Below are 14,066 nucleotides of genomic sequence, written 5' to 3'. Positions count from 1 at the left end.
TTTACTAACCTTCTTTTGAGATGCCAGATTGTGTCAAGTTGAGTAAAAGTTTCCTTCATGTTCTCATTGCTGATGTAAAAATTAAAAATAAGGCTAAATTCTTAGGTGTTTCTGTTAAGGACCAGCTATTCTCTGGGTTCTTAGTGCTTACCCCTGGGGTCCTAGTCAACAAAAAGGGAAATCCTATTTAAGATGGTAAACACCCTCCTTTAACCTTCTAAATGGCACCATGGAGTGGAAAGCCCCTTGTTGGTACCACCACCTACAACTATAGCACCTGCACCACCCCTTTCTGATTTCTATCACAGTCTCCCAGCCCTTGTTTATCTACTAAGAGTGCGTCAAACCAGAGTAGAGAGAGGCAGCCTCCCACTTTAGCATCAGTTCCAACTGCATTATATCATCATCTAGTTTTACCATTTTTGGAAACAATGATCAGGCTGCTCCTATGCCAGAAACTAGCCATTACAGCAACAAAAGAAATAGATGCTACATAGCACAAAAGGATAGTCATAACGCTAGCAGGTGGGGCTCCTGGCTACTTGCTGATGCAGCGTCTCATAGCCCCTATACCCTACTCTGGGCATTAACAGCTCATGACAGTTTGAGTCCACTGAGTTGGAGGAGCTAGTGAGTCACATGCACCTACTTCCTTCAGTAGATTTTTTTTTATCCCAGCCACTTAGAATGCTGATCAGATTCGAAGTAACTAGACATGGCTGTAAGCAGAGATGCACAAAGACTCAAATATCCAATTGTGTACACTCTTGGATATGCAACCTTCAAAGTTAATCTTTGGATGTGCCCTAGTTAATAGGCTACAAGCTATGTGCTCATATGTCTACTTCTGGTTTTATGATACAATTCTTGTCTTGTGAAAGCTGACACTCTGGCACTGACCATTTAGGTCATGTGGAATCAGACCCAGCCTCTTGCCAGAATCTTGATTTTGTTGCTACCAAAGTCTTGGCTGGCAATTTTTAAAAATGGGACTAAACTCCCAAAGCAACCACCTTGGTAGCAAACAGCAACTGTTCTATGTGCACATTAAACTATTTTCGTGACAACTGTCACCGTCATAGATGTTTTTGGGTCTTAGAGCTTTACGTTGGAAGCACACACTTGAAATGCCATTGGAGCTGTCATGTGCCTGTGAGGCTGCTACAGGTGGGTGCAGCCACTGACTGGATGCCTCCTGCGACTCTTGATGAAACTTAAGATTTAAGATTCTTTTATTTCCCTAAGGTGGTAACTGCTTGGACATGCAGTTTTTGTTTTGCCAATTTCCAAAGTCAGGCCTCTCACCACAAACACTTATTAATGTGCCAGGCACCATGCTAAGAGGTTTACTTACATTTTCTTATTTACTCCTATAGGGTGGGTACTATTATCATTACCATTTTACACATAAGGAAGCTGAGGCACAGAGAGGTTAAGTAACCGGCCCAAAAGCACACAGATAGTAAGGAGTTGAACCCAAGATCCGCAGTATGGACATTTCTTCTCATTAGTACCATGTTCTTTTCCTTCGTCCCATATTTCACAATTATAATTTTGTCTGTAACAGGATGTTGAGTGAGACCTCTCCTGTTGTCTTGGAATGACTGCCAAGGCCCAAAGGTGACAAAAGGGTTTAAGCACTCCATGTTTCTAAAGAGAGCTCAACCAGTCTCCAGCAGCTGAAGAGGCAGAACTGGTTCTAATGCCATCAACCCTGCCCCCATCCCAGGTCTATGAGGAGGAGGCTGGGCTGGAGAAGGGGGTGGGGATCTTCAAAGTCTTGGGGGGAAGACACGGAGGGGCAGGTGGAGGGGGGCAGCAGAGCTCCTGTGAGAGTGTTTCTCCCTGAGGCTGGGAAAGGGGTGCTCCCTCCCTCCTCCACACCACAGGAGAGTGGGGGTGCATTGGGGGAGGGGCGTGCCTTGGGAACCACTGGTATCATATTTTCTGGCTGGACATAGTATCATATTTCTTGGGCAGCAGTCCTGCAGTCTGAGCTGTGTCTATTTGTGTTCCAGGGGGAAAAAGACATTGGAAAGAGAAAGCAGGGCTGCCAGAAAGGATGGCAAAGGGGCAGGGTCTCTCCCACAGCTTGGCCTGGCAGGATGCTTGCTTTTCCCATGGGTCAAAAGGACACTGAGGAAGATATTGGGCCTGAGCTGACTCGTTGGCTCCCACCCAAGATGACCACCTTCTGGATGAAGGGATCTCCAGCCACAAGCGTCTGTGATGTCAGCTGTAGGGGGTGGGGAGGAAGAGCTCAAGGCCCCCCTTTGCACCACACCACTCCCCTTCAGCAGCAAGTCTTACCCACTCTGAGAAGGCGGAAGGCTTTGGATCAGATACGAGATGGGAGTTTACATTGGCCTGGACTACATTTCTATAACTGAATGTGACAGGAAGTAATGGAATCTGCCTGAGATATTTATGGGGAGCAAAGTGGGAAGGAGATACTTTGACATAGCACAATTCAGAACAGTGTTTGGACAAACTGGAACCATGTCATGTTTATTCTGTGTTGATTTGGAAGTTCTTGGTGAAGTGGTATTTGCGTTTTAATTGTGAGTTCATTGATGTACCATCTCCCCTAAGTAGACTGTAGACTCCTTGAGGGCAGGAGCTGTCTGTCTCAGTTACTGCTCTATCCACAATACCTAGTCTGGTATTGTGAAGTGAAAAGTAAAAGACGTCATTGCAGGCATTGTTTAATTGATTATTAACCCTGGCATTCCAGATATATGACCAGACCCTCCTGCAGATGGTTTGGAATCTTAGCTGCCAAAGGGCTGTTAGTAACAGGGCCTCCTGGCAGGGGTTTGAGAACATGTGCGTTATAGTCACATATACCTGCGTTCAAAAGTCATCATGCACACTCTCCACTTAGGATCACAGTCCAGTAACATAACCTCAGAGCTCCCCTTCCCTCATCTATAAAGTGCCTCCATCATATTGACAACTGAGGGTGGTTGTAAAATTTAAATGAGATCATGCCTGTAAAGCACTTACCACAGTACCTGGAACAGAGCAAATTTTTAAGAGATAGTTGCTGTAATTATTAGGGGTGTGCAAATAATGTTTTAAGATACATGTGACTTGAACCATAGGCAATCCCCCAAATATATTTGCAAATAGAGAAAGTAGGTGTGGAAAAAGGACATCTCTCCCCCAGTCCCAGGGGTCACCTCCTTCTATAATACCCATTCTCCCCTTGAGTCCTTATTTCATCTTTTATAAAACACCACCACAAATATAAGTAAAAACAACACAAAAAAGCACTCTGTACAGGACTAGACTTGGGCGCTTTTGCTGTTCCCTTCCCCGCTGGGGGCAGAGCCAGGACTTGGGGACAGTCTCTAAATGGATTGCTTTTGTCCTAGACACTCTCTCCCCCTCCTAGGCCCAGCTTCCCAAAGTCTTCAGTGCAGGGATCTGGAAGAAGAGAGCCAGGCTGGGCTGCTCCTTCAGGTGAGGAGATGGTGGCTGTGGCATCCATCGGACCCCCGATCTGCTGGGCAGAGCTCCTCTTCCAGCCAGGCTGGGCCCCTCCCAGCCACCTGGAATTAGAATAGAAAGGAAGGTTCCTAACATGGCAGATCCACTGGATGTGGTCCTAGGGCCTTCTCCCTATGTCATCCCTACACAGGCCAGAAGTCAGGTCTTCCTCACTCCTCGAGGGGTCAGCAGGGCCTAAGTGGACTTGGCTTTTTGGCTCACACTGGCATGTCCAGACCCACGTACTCAGGGTTTTCTGTTATAGGAGTCCCTTCAAAGGTGCTGGGTGGAGAGCCCTTCTCTGGTGGGTCCTGGTCCCAGTAATAGAGGTTGTCAAAGGCTGAGCTGAAGGCTGGAGGAGGGTGGAGCTGAGAGGCAGCCCTGCCTCAGGGTGTCAAGTACTTGGTGCTCTCCATGGCACCCCCAAAGGCAACCCCATTCTTCCCAGGGGAGAGAGTCTTGGGGGAGAAGGTCTTGGGCCTTTCCAGAGTGGCACCTGCAGGTTGAGGAGGAGGCAGAGGGTACTCTAGAGGTGAGGGGAGCTTTGGGTGAACTTCTAGCTGGTTCATGTACTCCAGCTGGGGGCTGCACCTTTGGGGGGCAACGTAGCCATTAATCTCAGGGAGTAGGGATACTGTGGGGTCTTATCTGTACCCCTGTAGAGGGCTGGGGTTATGTGGGGGAGTCTCGGCAGTTCCTGGGTCGCCTTCATTCCCAAGTTGCCATTGAACTCATCAGAGCCCACCCCTTCTGAGGGTGCCAGGGATCCTGGGGAGCTCCTCCTCAGTGGGCTTCAGCCCCAGCGTCAGTTCACCACCGTCACTCTTGGTAGATGAGTTGTGATGCCTGCGGTGGGCCATGACCCCAGCACCCGGGGCAGGGATTGGGCTGAAGAAGCCTTGCTGGGGTACTAGGCATTCCTCAGCATCCACCAGATCCCCCGTGTCGTCATCCACCAGCAGTGATTAGTAGAAGGTGCTGTCAAAGGAGCTGGCAGGTCCCAAGTCCTCACTCTGGATGATCACAAAGTGCTGGGGGATCCCTGGCCATGCAGGAGGATTCGGCCACCAACTCCCAGAACCAAAGCTGATGTTCAGAGTTAATCATCTCACATTTGACCATGATCCTGCAGACGTTGATGCTGCAGATGGGGCCTGGAGTAGCCGTTCCTCCTTCTCTAGCAAGTCATATTCCAGGCTGGGATCCCATCATAAGATTTGGTTCCAAAAATCCTCACCTCCTATACATATAGTATACATATAGTTCCACATATCACTCTGGTTGGTGAACCATCGGCGGAGAATGGACTCTGGCACCATCCACTTTTGGGCACCTTGCCCCCATCTGCGTGGTACTCCATCTCAGCAGTGTCCAGTAGCCGAGCCAACCCAAAGTCTGTGAACGTGATGTCGACATGGTTGGGACTCTTGACCAGTATATTCTGGGCAGCCAGCTCCCTGTGCATGACCTGCACGTCCTCCAAGTAGCTCATTCCCTTGGCAATCTGCACAGACCAGTTCAGCAGGTCCTGGGAGCCCAGGCGCCTGCAGTGCTCTTGGACATGGTCTAGGAGGCAGCCACAGGGCATAAGCTGTGTCACCAGCTGCCTGGTGGATGCCCAGGAGGCATGACACATATGGAGAACCCCCCAGCCATATATGCTTCATCCAAGATCATAGGCAACTTTTTTTGAGTAGCTCGACTCGAAGCTTATCACATTAAGGCTAAGAACTTTCAAAGTCTGGGTGTGGAGTGTCCATGATTCTCTGCGTGGTACTGATGAAAAGAGGCTTCCAGGACCTTTAGAGTGTGTGATGTAGGAATCAGGTGAAGATTACATATGGGAAAGGGCTCTTAAACCATGGGGGGAAGCATAGTGTGAGGACTTAGACACTTACAGCCTGAACACACTGCAAGAGTTAAAAATGGGCCTCTTGCAGGCTGGGGTCCTACTGTTTATTTATAGACATGCCTGGGGGAGTTAGAGAGGGGAGGGAACGCAAAGAATGTGTTTCTTGCAGGAGTGTGTGTGTGTGTGTGTGTGTGTGTGTGAGAGAGAGAGAGAGAGAGAGAGAGAGAGAGAGAGAGAGAGAGAGAGAGAGAGAGAGTCTTCCAGGTTCAGCTTTTTCTGCGCTTCCCTTTATCACATACACCCTGCCTTCTCCCTTCTCCCCCTCCACTCCCTTATCTCCAGCTGTCTTAGTACTACCTCCTCTGGCCAGTCCAGTCTGGATACCCTGTCTGACCTTGAACTATCACTCAATCCTTCTGGGTATTGCCCTAGCCAGGGAAAGCCGAGTCCTGGCAGAGGCTATGCTGAAAATAATTCACTATGAAAGCTGGGCTTGTTTTCTTCAAAGGGTGAAGCAGGCTAATGGGAAGGGATGAGCCAGTTCCCCCTCTCCACCTCACTCCCCCACAAGTCTTCTTTCTCTTGGAAACTACCTTTCCCCTTCCCGGGATGACCCCTGTTCTTAATGAAATGGGAGAAACGGAACGTCAAGTCTTGTTTCCTTTCCAAATGAAAAGAAGAGCACACTGAAGCGCATTTTAAATGCTGGCTGGCAAGTGTGTGGTGGGCTGGGGGAGGGGAGGAGGCTTACTTGCCCTTTCTTTGCTAGATATCTGGGAACCTAGCCCTCTCGTATTTTCTCCGTGGAACTTGAAGGGCAATGTATCATTGTGGGAGAGGTACTGCATTTTCTCCAAATAGAAACCTTGCCTTTCTTAGGGTCTTCTTCATTTACAAGGTCATTTGTGTTCATTGAACATGTTAGTATATAGAAGGACAAAAATTGGGCAGGGCCCACCAAAGAAGTTTTAGGTAAGACCACTGCTGAAATCCAGGGCGTGTGACCAGGATAGCTGGAAAAGAAAAGGAAGGCTTTAAATATCGGGAACGGTAAGGAGTTGAATGAGTGGTGTGCATAGGAATGACTTCTTGAGTAGAGACACGAATTGGTGGAATTTGGATGGACAGAGAGGAAAATAGAGTGTTCTGGAAGGACAAAGAGCAAGGGCAAAGAGCAAGCGCAAAGGCAGAAAGGGGTGTGGCTATGGTGTGGTGGGAAAGCAGAGAGATAACCATGCTTGGCTGTGATGCTGGGGGTTGCAGTAAGGTCAGGTAGAAGTGAATAATGAGGATTGAGAAGAGTAGTCTTTTCTCTCTCTAGCTAATAGGAAGACAGACTGAAGTTTGCCTATCTGGAAGCAATGCAATGAGAGCAGAGGGTTAGAAAGTTTGGCCAGGATGGCTCAGGGAGAGAGATGGAAGGCAGACGTTTAGCTGGGGGGTTGGGAGGTGGGGTCATTATAGTCACCCAGGTGAGAAGGAATAGAAGCCTAGCCTGGGGTGGGCAGTGGGCCTTATTGAGTGAGGAGAGTAAGGCAGCCCTAGCCCTTCTGAGAGAGCTGCTTTTGTGGCCTTTGAGTGCAGAGTGAGAAGAGGTTCTTGGCTGGGCTAACTTGGTCATAGTTGTCCAGTTCTGAGAAGAGGTTTGCTGCTTACTTGAATAGCTCATATGACAGTGCTGGGTGCACAAATGCCCTTAGTGCTTCCTAACCAGCTCAAAGGAAGGGTATAACATCTGTGGCTGTTTGTTTCTAGTGGTTTGTTTTGTAGTTGGCATTAATGGCCCAGAACTGAAGGTCAGTGCACATGCTTTTTATTTAGCTTAGTACATTGTGTTTTTTAAAAATCATTATTATTGAGACTATTACAGATGCCCCTCCCCCACCCACTCACCATTGCCCTCCTTCACCCAGTTCCTGCCCCACACCAGGCCTTCACCATCCTATTGTCTGTGTCCACAGGTAATGCATATCTCTATATATAAAAGGCTAAGCGACCATCGCATCTGAAACAACCGAATGGATGACCGAACAGGCTGTGTGTGGTGACCAGGCTGGCAGGGGGGTTAGTGAGGGATGACCAAATGACTGAGCAGCAGGCTTAGTGGGGTGACCAGGCTGGCAGGGGGGCACTAAGGGGCAACCAGGCCGGCAGGGGAGGGGACAGTTGGGGGAGACCAGGCCAGCAGGGGGGGACAGTTAGGTATGATCAGGTAGGCAGGCAGGTAAGCAGTTAGGAGCCAGTTGTCCCGGATTGTGAGAGGGATGTCCAACTGCCCGATCCTGCGGATTGGGCCTAAACCTGCAGTCAGATATCCCCCGAGGGGTCCCGGATTGGAGAGGATGCAGGCTGGGCTGAGGGGACCGCCATGTGCACGAATTTGGTGCACCGGGCCTCTAGTATGCATATAACATCTTTGGTTAATCTCTTCAAATGCCCCACCCCCCACCCTCCTTCCCTCTGAGATTCATCAGTCTGTTCCATGTTTCCATGCCTCTGGTTCTATTTTATTCATCAGTTTATTTTGTTCATTAGATTCCTTGTTTGCGTATTTTTATTGTTTTAGCTTAGTACATTTTTCTTCATGGGAAATCCAATCTTCATAATTCCAATTACTAACTCTTTCATTAGACAGGAGTCATATGTTTATCAACCATTTTGTTTCCAAGAGCCTGTAACTGAACAATGATGACTTCTGAACAGTCAAATGGTCAATGAAGAACTTGCACAAAAGTTTATTATAAAGAGGCATCTTCCTTAAGGACTTCCTGACTCAGAGCCTGTTTCCTATTACTTTGCACACAATTCTAATTAAATTACCTCCTTGTTTCCTAGCCCACAGATCAATGGAGGATTAGAATGGGTTTGTGTATGTCAAAAAAGTGTGTGTGTTTGTAAATGTGTGTGTGTGTGTGTGTGTGTGTGTGTGTGTGTGTGTGTGTGTATAGTAGGTCACACTGGCAATGGTGAAATGAAGTAGCTAATAATCAGATAGAAAGGGATAAGACCATTCTATTTGAATTATTAAAAGAAGGTTAAGTTATATTTCAAATATTCTGTTTAAGGAGATTGAGAAGGACATAACACTTTTCAGAAAGATTTCCATCCTTATGAGGGATAATAAATCAGATGTCTTCAAGAGCCAGCAGGTAATGTAAATTAGTGAAATGGACTGCATATATATAATGGAAGGTGTGTTGCAGTCAAAGACATGGAAATTCAATTTAAAAAATACTGTCAGTGCCAATTAAAACATATGCCAGCTGAATTAGCCAGCAGGCTGACAATGTGCAATTTCTGATCTAGGTGCTTAAATAGTGCTGGAAGATTTGAAAAGTCCTGAATGAGGGAGAGTTTGCTTCCTACATGCAGGTAAATGAGTTGTTAGTCTACATATATGTAAGTTCAGATGGCACATCTAGCGATGGTGAAGTCTGTTTACTGATTTAGGCTGGCAGACTATTACAGGTTGTGATGGCCTTTAAGAGTTTTTCCTTTACATAGTTAACAAGAAGTTTATAAGTTTTAAGAAATATAAAACTGGCTGAATTATGTGTAAGATCTTAGAAGAATTGTAGGAAAACATTTCTAAATAATAAGATCAAAGAGATTGAGACCCAAGTGAAACTCAATGATGATGAAGACAGACCATTGAAAAAAAATAAAATGATGGAAACAAAAAGAAGATCCAAATGTAGTTGGACTGTTGAATTAGAAGTACAGAATATGAATAATCAACTTGTAGGACTTGACATGGAAGAGCATGAGATGGGAAGTTCAAATTGCAGCCCCACCACCATCTCTTCTCACGCCCCCCTTCCCCCCTCCCCCTTCCCACTTCCCTCTTCCCTCTGGAATTGTAAGGAATTGAATTAGTGGTGTGCCTAGGAATGCACACAGTGGTGTGCCTGGAGCAGCGCCTGGTACCACGAATTCAACACATTGTTGAATAAATGCATCTTCTCCCATTTGTACAAAGAGGCCTTTTAGCTTCTAAAAAAGACAGGTCCCTATATACATTGCCTCATTAAGGACTACAGGAATGGACTTCTGACACAATCTGCTTATCTATGCCAAAACTACTTTGTCACTAATTACATGTGGGAATCAAGAATTTGCTCAGCTGGATTTAATGTATTATATTTGAAAACAAAATGAATTGCTGTTATAAAAAAGCAATATGTGAATACATATATCAATATGTGAATAAATAAAACACGCCCATCTTTTCTAATAACTACTAAAGGCTGCTTAAAAAGTATGTTATGCCACATGTAATTATTTTGTTCCCCTTAAGTGAAAATTATTTCCTATTGCAATTTTTTAAAATTTCCTTTGGGTGAGAGAAATAACATTGCCCTTGCCTTTCCTATGCTCCTTTTCCCCAACCCTAAGGAATAGTCAGTTGTAATATATTAAGAACCTGGAAATACCAGCAGATACTGTAAGGCAGGAGGTCCAAAGGTGAAAATCAGCAGAAGTGGATTTCATCCCTGCTTACATGTTGGAATCACCCGAAAGCTTTATAAACACAGATGCCCAGGTTTTTCCAAAAGAGAGTGTTAATCAATTGGGTTGAGGCCCAGGCACCTGCATTTTTAAAGCTCTCCAAATGATTCTCTCGGACAGCCAAGGGTGGGAACCTCTGATCTACAGGAACCAGAGATGGGCTGCAAAGGATGTTAAGATGCCCCAAAGATGAAGTGCAAGAGCATCGAGAGAACAATTAATTGCTCTCTCATCAAGACACGGTCCAGAAAAGAGGCAACTGCCTATTGTCTCAGTCTTTATTGCCTTTGCTCTACTTCCATGGCGAGAGAGAAAGCCCATGCATGCTGGATGCTAGAAGTAGCTGGAAAGTGCGAGGGAAAGAATAGAGACAGTGGGGCAGAATTTATTTATAACTTGCAGTCGGCAAGGAAGGACAGAGAGACCCTGTGAAACGCCTCATTTGGCCAATTACAGGCCCAGTTAGTGACTTCAGCTGCATCTAATCTGGTGTCATAACCGTGTACTGTAATTAATCTGATCCTATCTTATTCTAAGTCACCTCAAAACCTTTGTGTAATGAGTAGGATTTGAGTAAAATCAGTTTTCAAATCTGAATATGGTTTGTACTGAGGATTTCCTAATGTTGGAGTAGATCTGGCATCCAAGCTGGGGACTAAACTTCGGGGGAGAGGCCAAGCCGAGAAAGATTCTGAAGAGGCATAAAAGGTGAAGGCGAAGGACTTGGGAAGAGAAATCTCCAATCTCTTAGGTTGGATGAGGTGGCATTTACTGAGACAGATAAATGCTGGAGACCCATTGACTGATTAGGCTGAACAGGAGTTTGCCAGCCATCTGACTCAATTATCTGAATTTACAGGGGAGAAAAGTAAAGAGAAGGAGATTAAGACTTGCTGAAAAGCAAACACAGCTGAACTGGTTACCCAGAGTCTATTTGTGGCGAACCTGAAAAGCTATCCAGGTGCTTCTGGCCATTGTACTTTTTTTTTTTTTTTTTTTAATATTTTTTATTGCTTTCAGAGAAGAAGGAAGAGGGCGAGAGAGTTAGAAACATCAATGATGAGAGAGAATCATTGATTGGCTGCCTCCTGCATGCCCCACACTGGGGATAGAGCCCACAACCCCGGCGGGTGCCTGGACTAAGAATCGAACTGCGATCTCCTGGTTCATAGCTCCATGCTCAACCACTGAGCCATGTTGGCGGGGCCCGCCATTGTGCTTTAATGAGAATTACCTTCAACTAAAGACTTGTTTGCTTGTCTCTCAACTCAGTTTAGTTAAATAAGAGAATGGAATCTTGTGGAGGATAGAGGAGGAGGGTAGGCCAACAGGAACAAGTAATAGGTATACTAGGACCTTTGATGTAGGCAAACTGGGTGAATTGCCCAGAGGAGTTATGGGATATTCAGAAACCTTCAGGAGAGCAGTGGCTGCCTACAGTGTGTTTATCAGAGGCCATTAGCACCAGAATTTAATTAATATTTATAGAGTATTTTTTTGTGTACTAATAACATTTAATTCTCACAACAACCCTTTAAGGTGAAATTCAAATTATTCCTATGTTATAGGAAACTGACGTTCAGAGAGGGTAAGTCACTTTTCCAAGGTCACACAGCTTGTCAGTGTGGAGGATTGGGGAAAGCCCACCAAGTCCAGGGCTCTTTCCATGGAGCCACTGTGTGTCTGGGCAGTATATGAATTCCAAAAGGGACTCCAAACTGGGAAGTTGTTTGTGTGTGTGTGTGTGTGTGTGTGTGTGTATGCAACTGCTCACTTGGATTTTTAGTACTTTAATTTAGAACTCAAAAAGTCAATTTGTTCACCTATTTCTGTAGTAGAGAGTGGGCCTTGTTAATCTATAAATGTCACAGGTCAACTTTTCTTTGGCTACCCAGAGCTCGGCTAAGTTGGTTTGGTTTTACTGTGTCCTGTTCTTAAGTAAAGAAATAAAGAAAAACAAAATGCAATTAAAATAAACAACAAATAAGAAGTTGTTAATAATTGCAATTTTGTTAAATTCCTCCTGGTTGTTTTTTCCCAAAATTCAAAATTATTTAATTTTTCTGGGCCTTTATACAATAGAGTAGTGGTGGGTGGGAAAGGGGTTTGCTGCTGGATAAAAGCAGAACTAACCCCAACCCCCCAAACCCCCACCATCTCTCTTCTCTCCCTTCTTTTATTTTTTTCTTTTCTTTTCTTGTTCTTCCTTCCTGCCCAGGTGGAGCTGGTCTCTCTTATTGGGTGACAAATAGGGACTGTGGGTTTGAATAAATATTTTTATCTGTGACTTGAATGATGGGATAGAAGGAGTCTCAAGATGAGGGTATTTCCTATATGAGATGAGTGAGACTTAGATGAGGGGACCTAAACCCCAATCTATCATGTACCACATTTTCAAGAGCCTTGATGTGCTGCTGTAGACCCTGGAGAGAGACCTAGGCCCTACCCTCCAGGGCGTGCAATCCGCTCAGAGAGGCTGTCCTGAATAGCCCTGAGAAGATGGGATCTAGAAGACAGCCTGGAGTAAGCACTCTCAGCCTGGAGGGAGAATGAGGAAGACTGTGGGGAAGGAAAAATTTCATGGGGGCAGACCCAAGGCACTGCCCTAATACCAGCAGTAAATAACCCCAAGTTGGGGAGGCAAACCTACTGAGTCAGACAGACCAGTACTTAAGTCCAGGCCATGTCTTTACAAGCTGTGCAACCCCTTTGAGCCTCATTATCTTTATCTATAAAATGGAGCTGACATATATACCTGTCTTATTAGGCCATTGTGAAAATTTATGGTATATCACATGTAAAGCACTTATCTGAGGACTTGGCTCTCAATAATCAATATGGGGCCAGACTTTGTCTAGCAGAGAAAAGTTGACCTTTCTGTTTTCCTTAATGCACGAGGCTAGAAAGCAGAAGATTGAACTGAAGCATAAATACATCATTTCTCTTTAGAGGACTCAGCAGGGAGATTGACAATGAGCATTGGAAAAAATTCTTCCTTTAACCATTTGTATGCCATGAGCATCTATAGATGCAAGCGGTGGACCTTTTTTTAATTAAATTCAAAATATCGTGGCAGTTAACTGGTTAATTTCCCAAAATTTCTGCCTTCTTGTGAACAGATTGTCAAGCAAAACTCAAATGTCTAGTAGGACAACTGTAAACATGATTATTCCTTTGTCCAGAGAAGTCCTTCCTTTTGAAATCAATTATTTTAATCCAAATGATTGAGCTGGGCTACTGGACATCTCTGCTTCAAATTATATTTGCTTTGGGAAATCCAGAATTTCAGGAGAATTGAATGTCTCTTAGCAGATTTTTTGCTGTTTTTGAAGAGTAGAAGAAACCTTTGCCAGTAGAGCTCACATTTACATCATGATGTTTTCACTGTCACTGGTCCCAAAAGCTGGGCTTCTTATTGGTTTTCGAGTGAGTTTATTTTCACAAAATCAATATGGGTGTGATGAGATTTGATAAGCCCTTCCTACAGGAAAGAACAACATTCTGAAGTCTGACTTGCTTTTAGAAATCTTTGGCCCTAAATCAAAGTTGGAGGCATATTTATATTTGGGGGTAATAAAGATCAACTGAGACTTGGCACACAAGCAAATGAACATAAAATTGGACCCTAAGGGGGAAGAATTGCAGCTTTGATAAATGGCAACCTAATTTGTAAAAGAGATGCCTTTATTTAAACACCATCATAGCCAAGTGGCCTGGGATGAAGACTTTGCAATAGGTTCCTAAGCAGACCACACGAGGTAGGGCTCTGAATTGCAATGGATCCTTTCATTTACCACTAAATTAGTCCCTTCTTAAAATGATGCTGGCTTCTGAAAGAAGGTTTTCATATTGAAAGGGGAATTTACTTGCAAGAGCTTGTCTAATCTATTATATAACTCTGAGTAATTTGCCCTTTCAGGTCAACATTACTGGTGTTTGAACCAACCTTGCAGTGCCTTAAACATAGAAGGATTCAACTTAGTTTTATTCCTTTTTAATCTGAAGTTTTGGAGAAGCCACAGTGATGTTGACACATGTTCCACATTTTCAATTTAAATACATGATTTATCTTCTGTGTTTTGGAGGTAGCAGTTCAGTTTGGTAAAACTAACAGTCATTAGGATGATAAACTGTTATTTGTGCTCATTGTGGCTCCACACTAGCAATGATTGAAATGGATAAACCCAAGGTATGCTGTTTTGGCAGCTGTCTT

This window comes from Cnephaeus nilssonii, assembly GCF_951640355.1.
Source record: "Cnephaeus nilssonii genome assembly, chromosome: 16".
Taxonomy (NCBI): domain Eukaryota; kingdom Metazoa; phylum Chordata; class Mammalia; order Chiroptera; family Vespertilionidae; genus Cnephaeus; species Cnephaeus nilssonii.
The sequence above is the reverse complement of the archived record's forward strand: the minus strand, read 5'-3'. Positions refer to the sequence as shown.